Here is an 8,096-nt window from a genome sequence, read left to right on the forward strand (position 1 = left end):
CCTTTACTTTTCAAAAGAAAATTAAAGCCCAGAATGGTAAATGACAAGGCGAGACACTATAGTAATGGTGAGAATCAGTTCTCCTCTCAAACTAATTTGTAAGCCAAATCATGTGACTAATCTAGTAGAATGTAAGTTCTATGAAAGTAGGCATATTGTTCACTGATTTATTCCAGGCCTAGGGCAGAACTTAGCAGAAAGTAGATAATTAATTTTATCTAATGGAGTACTCTGAAGAACTGATAAAAGGCACTTATTTAGTACCTCAACAAAAGGATATCTTCTTGTGCTGTATTAGTCCTCAACACCAAGAGTCCTAATGCACAAGGTCAGGTTTATGCAAAAAAGATTTTCATGATGTAAAATTACTTTTGTAAGTATAACCATTGCAAAAATCATAAGTTTGACAAAATTTAGACAAAAAAATCTTATAAAATGGGATAGGTCTTCAGCAAGGCTGTACTAACAATGATCTTATTTTTGTTCAATATCTATAATCTCCCCAACTCTCCTGTCTTAAAATGTGAAGACAAAACACAAATTAAGTTTTAGAAAAGTTGGGGCACCCAGATGGCTCAGTCAGTTGACTGTCTACCTTTGGCTCAGGTCATGATCCCAGGATCCTAGGATTAAGTACCGCATTGAGCTCCCTGCTCAGCAGGAGTCTGCTTCTCCCCTTCCCTCTGCCTCTTACCCCCACTTGTGCTCTCTCTTGTGCTTACTCTCCCTCTCTCTCAAATGAATAAATAAAATCTTCAACTTTTTAAAAAGATTTTTATTTATTTATTTGACAGAAATCATGAGTAGGCAGAGAGGCAGGCGGTGGGGGGGGGGGGGCAGGAGCAGATTCCCCAATGTGGGGCTCGATCCCGGGACTCCAAGTTCATGATCCAAGCCGAAGGCAAAGGCCCAACCCACTGAGCCACCCAGGCGCCCCCCAAAATCTTTAACTTTCAGAGAAGTTTTCAGTTCAAAGATTTTGGGCAGCTCCAATGTCAATGCTATATAAATTGGAATTAGAATGAGATATTATAATGGTTTGATGTGTGAACACCTTCACAAGTACATAGGTATTGTTATACAGGCTGGGATTATGAAGAAACTTATTTGTTACATGGTTGGAACATATATAATATATAGAAAAGAGAGGTGCCATTAATATAGTCAGTCAATTAACCAATAATTAAGAGATATAATATCTTTCCTTGATGATACAGTCATTCTAGGAATGCTGATCTTACCCAAAACATGTCTGGAATTCCTCTCTGGGTCTTGCTTTGAGAATTATTAATACATCTCACCAGAAAATCAGACCCATTTCTTCAGCTACACTTTGTTTTATTTTATATTTATTTTTTTTTTTAAAGATTTTATTTATTTATTTGACAGACAGAGATCACAAGCAGGCAGAGAGGCAGGCGGAGAGAGAGAGGAGGAAGCAGGCTCCCTGCTGAGCAGAGAGCCCGATGCGGGACTCGATCCCAGGACCCCGAGATCATGACCTGAGCCGAAGGCAGTGGCTTAACCCACTGAGCCACCCAGGCGCCCCTACACTTTGTTTTAATTTTCCCGGGTTGAACATTAACTTTACCATCTGTCAAATATTGAGATAAGCTCTTACACGTATCATCACATTAGGAGGATTAAGTATAACAATTGTACAGAATAGGTATTATCATCTCTAAAAAGCTTAAGTAATTTGTTCAAAGTCCCATAACTAATTGGCTAATCCACGGCTTGAATCCTGATCTGATTTCAAAGCCCACATCTTCATTACCATGCCATATTGCTGAGTTTTCAGGAGTCCAGATCATGTTTGATTTGCTCTCTAAAGCTTAGCATGGTGCCTCACACAAACTAGATCAGAATAAATAACACTAAATGACCTTGATCAACGGATAGCACATAAGGCAATTCCTGAAGGAAAAACAAAAAAATTAATATAATAGCATCACTGAATTCATGATCTAGCAGCTTCTTACGGTGATGAGTTTGAAGAGAAAAAAATCTGCTACATTTGTTTTTAAAAAGTGATTATTACTTCACGTATACATTATTTCACTTAAACATTACAGTATGGCCAACTGCCCTGTGCCAAAAGTCCAGTTTACTTTAAACTACAAACTTCTATGTGTCCTTACTTTCTCTCAATTTTTCATGATAAACTATCCATATAGATCAGAAAAGCCACCTCCAATTCACGTAACTGCTCTTTATGCCAGTGACAAAGCTTTTGGTCCTAATTTCCCAAGTGTGGCAAAAACTTCTATCGCTACTATCACACCACTCTGCCATGGAAACAAATCTCTTAGTAATACTGATTCTGTACTGACTTGTAAGGGTGTCTCTTTCTAAATAAGAATAATATACTCAGGGTGCCTGGGTAGCTCAGTGGGTTAAAGCTTCTGCCTTTGGCTCAGGTCATGATCCCAGGGTCCTGAGATTGACCTCCGCATCGGGCTCTCTGCTCAGCAGGGACCCTGCTTCCCCCTCTCTCTCTGCCTGCCTCTCTGCCTACTTGTGATCTCTGTCTGTCAAATAAATAAATAAATAAAATCTTTTTAAAAAAATATATATATATACTCAAACTTGAGGATAGCTAAGAGGCATGTGTTTTAAAAATAAAATTGTGTAAATAAATAAACAAATAAAATTAAATATATTTATTCCTGAGTTAAATGTAGGTTTCATGAAGGCAGGAGATAATAAAAATAAAAGAGGGGAGTGACAGGGACCAACTCTCACTTCTGTGTATATATCTTTTTCTACCCTGTAACAGGATAGAAAATTATATAACTAGAATAGGATGTTGCCACATACTACAAAGACATGCTTTATATATACACATTTTTTAGTTTCTTGGCTAAAAAAAAAAGCTCATCTTATATTTTTAGGCAATGCAATTATTCTGTATCCCACATCTTAGTCCTCTCTCTAAATTCTTACAATACTAAACCATCCTGAATTCTCTTCATAACATCGTAATGACTAAGACCTTTCAGGCTTCACTAGACTATTATGAGGAACTCTGTTACCTCTCTTGATCAGAAAATATCTGCTTTAGATTTATAGATTAAAAAAACATATTAGAATGGATTTCTGAAATCTAGGTCAGTTCCTTTCTTTTATACATTTTAACATGAAAGATTAAGTGATAGTGTCAAAGTCACAATGTATTCCCAGATCCCGTCCCTGGGTTGCCATAGCTCCTGTAAGGCCTGGACAGTGAAACATATCACAATCTCATAAAATATCTAACTCAGTAATAGCGAACTGGACTGTGTTTGAGAATGGCTAGCATTATTTCAGAGACTAGCACCTAGATGTAGTAAATGGTCAACTACAATTTTAAGGGAGAGATGGGGAGATTATCTGACGCTAGATGTCATTTGTAATCACATTAAGACCAAGCAATAAAAAAAGAAGATGATGATGATGATGACAGTTGAGAGGTACAGCTAGAGTGTAGGAAGGGGTAGAATAAAGAGAAAACAAAACAAGCAAAAAAGTCCGGAGCTGGAGACATATTCTGAAGGCCCAGAAGGGGGTCTGCAGTATAAGAGAAAGTTACTGGAATAATGGGATTACCAGAGTCATATGACTGACAGAAACAAGCAATAGCCACATTGTTGCAGAAATGATTATATAATTATTTATATAATTATTACTTCACGTATACATTACGTGAAGAAACACCATCCATCCTGTCACTCCCCTGCCCTGACACATAGCTTCTCAGAGACTATACCTCCCCCTCTATTAGGCCTTTCCTTACACTTCTAATTGTCCATCTTCTTTGATCTTTTCCAAATAAGACAGACCACCATTATCCCCAAACCCTCCCTCTCTCTTCCCAGTCCACTCCAACATGCAAAAATCTATCCCAATTTCTTGACCTCCATATCCTTCTATCCTTCTTTCCATCCTGTAGCTTTTTTTTTTTTTAAGAATTTATTTATTTATTTGACAGAGAGAGATCACAAGTAGGCAGAGAGGCAGGCAGAGAGAGAAAGGAGGAAGCAGGCTCCCCGCTGAGCAGAGAGCCCAATGCGGGACTTGATCCCAGGACCCTGGGATCATGACCCGAGCCACCCAGGCGCCCCTCCATCCTGTAGCCTTTTAATCACATCTCAGTATTTTCCCTACAATTCTACTTCATCCCATACCCTCTGACCCATTTAAATACCTTACTCTTTAACTTTCTCTAGCCCTTTCAAATATGATGTTTCCCATTCCTCACCAAAGGCAATCCTCCCATCCTGCGCTTGTCAACCTCTGCCTCCTATCCTTCATCTCATTCTCATTGCCAAGTTTCCCCACAAATTCTGTTCCAATTTCCCAACATTGTATTAGCCTCCATTTATCTGTAGTTCTTTCCAGTACCCTACCTCAACACTTCTATATTCATCCTGATTCCCCAAACTACTCATCTTAGCAAATATCTTGACATCCTAATCCATTCCAATACTCTTGCTTCAAATTATTCTCCTCCTCCAACAAAACAGCCAAACCTCGACACATTCCTCTTTATCCCAATATGATTGCTTAACTACTAACCTTTCCCTTCTAATACCCCGACCTCCCTCTACATTCTATTAACATCCTGGGTTCTCCTCTCATGTCTCTCCATTCTACTCAGGTATCCTAAAAGCCCATGTTGCCCATCTCTTCCCATTAATTTATTTATTCAGTAATTCAATTTTATTGAGTAACTTTTATGCACTGAGAACTGTGTGAGGCTTTAAAAACAGAACTGAGAAAGTAATGTTTCTACACTCAAGATGCACAAAAGGATTATATCTCCCTCTTACACATGGTCTTTGCACCAAGTAATCTCCTTTATAACATCTTACAATTATAATTATATAATCATTTCTGCAACAACGTGGCTATCGCTTGTTTCTAAGCTACAAGAAAGCAGAGATTCTATTGTTTGGTGTACACTAAATATTTGTTGAATGAATGAAAAGAGGACTGTACTAAGCACTCTAAAGACATTAGCAAATTTAAATTCTCACAGATGATGTATAAGGTCAGAATTAGTAACCTCTTTTACAAGCGGCAGTGTTTCACAGAGAATTAAGAGCTTGGATTCTAGGACTAAACAGCCCGAGTTCAGATCCTGCTTCTCCATTTACTGTGTGACATTAGGCAAATTACTTAACCTCTCTGATCCTCAGTTTCATCACTTTTAAACTGAAGATGGCTACCTCATGCAAGTTATTTTAAATTCTGAATTAGTTAGTACCTGAAGGGCTTAGAATTGAATTTGAGACATAGTGTAGACTCAAAGGTAACCAGAAGTTATTTTTACAAAAGAGAAAAGGTGCACAGGAAGATTAAGGAACATGCCCAAAGTCAAGAGCAGGTTAAGTAACACACAAGGTGGCAGAATCAAGACTTGAACCCAAGTTTTGACATGAAAATTCACCCATCCTTTAATCATTATACAACAAAATATTTGCTTTTCCGTTTAACATTTTTTCCCAACACCCTAACTCATCATTGTCCATGTATTGTATGTACTCCGTACGATACCACGACACGACACTCAAACCGTCCTTTATCCCTGTCATTCCCCACAGACACCTGGCACACCCCAGTCCCTCCCCCCTCCTCTGGGTGGCGGGACCCCCACCCTTCTCGGCGCCGCACCCCGACGTCCACACTTCCCCACACTCCGGTTCTCTATGCCCACGCGCCCCCGCCATCCCCACGCGTGACCTTCTCGGTATCATCCGAACCTCCCTCTTTCATCCTCCTCTCCACGCCCGTTCCGGGCCCTCCCCTCCTTCTCATCCAATCCCAATTCCCAGGAACACGCCCCCGCGCCCAAATCCATCCCCAGCCGGCCCACCCCACGCTTGGTCCAGGCCTTCCCGCCTTCGCCACCGGCCTCCACGGCTCCGCCGGGTGCCGGACAACGGCCTCGACCTGGCCTGGCACTCACCGCCAAGGAGCCGAGCGGAGCAGGCCGGCGAGACGAGGCGGAGCTGGGGACGCGCAGCTTCTTCCCTCTAGGCGTCCAGCGACGCAGCGGCCATTTTATTGTGTTATGCCGGTTGCCCGGGGGCTGGCGCGCGGCGTAGGCGGGGCCTGCTGCGGCCACGCCCCTCCCTGAGCCGTTGGGAAGGCGGGGCCCAGCTTCCCGCTGTCTTTGCCGCCTCTGCCTCGGGTACTCAGGGTCGCGAGGCTTCCTAAAGGTGTGCAGCCTGTGCGGGGTGAGGGGGAGAGGTCTCCTGCTGCAGCCGCCGACCTGCTCATCTCCCTTCCTTGAGGCGAAGCCGCCGCTGCCTCACGCCGAGGCTCGAACACGCTTCTACGGGGCGGCTGGGCCAGAGGCGGACGTGAGGGACAGATTTCGCGCTGCCGCCAAGCTCCCGCCCTTCCGTGCTGGCAGCAGCTTCTCCTTGCGCGGCCTCCTTCTGAGGCGAATCGTCGCCTTCAGGGACCAGTGACGCCAGACGTGGATGAAACGCCGGGCTTGGACTCTGGCTGCCACCTGAGGTTAAGGGCGCGAGACCAGCCTGGGAATCTGGACAGCGAATGTTCCCGTGGGCTGTGGAGAATGTTCCTCTGGGGACAGAAGCAAAAGCGAGAAGCCTCTGAGGAAACTTCAGTTAGGGCTTGCCTGAAAATACTGCATTTCACCGCATCCATCCAGCAGTTAAAGAGAATTTACCAGAAACTCTGCGTTTAAGGGGAAAAAAAATTATCGTCAGGGCGCCCAGGTGGCTCTGTCGGTTGAGCTCAGACTCTTGATTGCGGTTGAGGTCATGAGCTTGGGGTGGTGAGATCGAGCCCCAGGTGGGGCTCCTTGCTCAGCGGGGAGTCTGCTTGGGATTCTCTCGATTTCGGTTCTTCTGCCTCCCACACTTGCTTCTAAATAAGCATAGCATCTTTAAGAAAAACCAAAAACATCGTCAAGGACACCCTCCTCCACTCCAGCCTCCCATTTCCCAGCTTGTAGCTTGAACTGTGTCCCCACCAAAGGCTGCACCATCTCCAGAAATGTCCAATGCAGTTACTACCTCTCTTTTACCATAATCTTCGAATCTTAAGTCCTTTGTTCAAAAGACGCCCATCCCAGCACAATGTTTAACCTCATTAGGATACCCCAATCCCTCATTCTTAACCATTTGCTCTCCATCAGTTTCTAAATTCATCCGAGAGTTCATGGTCCCATCTTTGTAACAATGTTTTGGAAATTCCTTCTATCTGTGCCTCAGTTTCCTCATCCATGAAATGGGGTAATCATACCTACTTCCTACAGTTTTCCTGATAATTGTGAAAGAACTTAGAGAAGTGCCTGCCCCATAGTAAATTCTCAGTATGTTTTAGTTATTAGGCAAAGTTTTCCATTGTGATATTTCATCCTAGGCCTAAAAGAGGAAAAGAATTTAGTCAAGGTGTAGGACAGTGGGGGGAGAATTTGCTTGGCAAAGGGAACAACTTGTACAAACCTCAGGAAAAGGGGAAGAAAGAACATGACAATCAGCTGGTTGTTGAGTAGATCATTATAGTTGGTGCAAAAATCTGAAAGGAAATTAAAAAGAAGGTGGGAAGAGGGGCCATGTGTAAGCCACATTGGGCACTTGTAGTTTTTCCTCAAGTCAGAAGTGGATTCACCTCAATAGGAAGTTTGGGTGATTCCAACAGGGGGCACTATTCACATTCACATGAATGAAGCTCCCCACCTGTCTCTTACTATTTATGCAACACAGAAGGAAGCTGTTGGAGTTGTAGAAGAGCCAAAATTCCTAAAAAGCTCCAGATTTTAAATTTTAAAAGGAATATTTATTCATTTTTTATTGCATTTAAATGGATATTTGTTAGTTTAGAATGTGTACATCTCTGAAATTCAGTTCTCTCATTTTTTGTTTGTTTTGACATTCATTTCTTTTCTCTTTTTCACCAGAGAACTGGATTTATTGCATAACCTCAGTGCTCTGCCTCGCAGTCTGTAATGATATTCAGGTGGGTTCTGTTATCAAATCATGGTGTGTTGGTTCATTGTAATGTTATAAAAATATACACAAAATATACAAAATACAAAACATATAAAAATGTTAAAATCCATCAAAAATACACACAAA

The 8,096-nt window shown here is 42.3% G+C and overlaps 1 protein-coding gene across 4 annotated transcripts in view; it reads right to left on the reverse strand.

Annotated features, from left to right (window-relative positions):
- The window catches only part of CNTRL (centriolin), a 92,039-nt gene extending 85,039 nt beyond the window's left edge, over nucleotides 1–7,000 (reverse strand). For 2 of the 4 annotated variants that reach the window (XM_059410904.1, XM_059410902.1), the window contains exon 1: nucleotides 5,951–6,999. The gene's annotated coding sequence lies outside the window, so the exon portion shown is untranslated. Of the gene's footprint in view, nucleotides 1–5,950 lie in introns of all 4 variants that reach the window. The other 2 variants (XM_059410903.1, XM_059410905.1) reach the window with 2 other exon arrangements.
- Between the last annotated feature and the right edge of the window lie 1,096 nt (nucleotides 7,001–8,096).

This window comes from Mustela nigripes, chromosome 9 (assembly GCF_022355385.1).
Source record: "Mustela nigripes isolate SB6536 chromosome 9, MUSNIG.SB6536, whole genome shotgun sequence".
In the NCBI taxonomy this organism is placed as follows: domain Eukaryota; kingdom Metazoa; phylum Chordata; class Mammalia; order Carnivora; family Mustelidae; genus Mustela; species Mustela nigripes.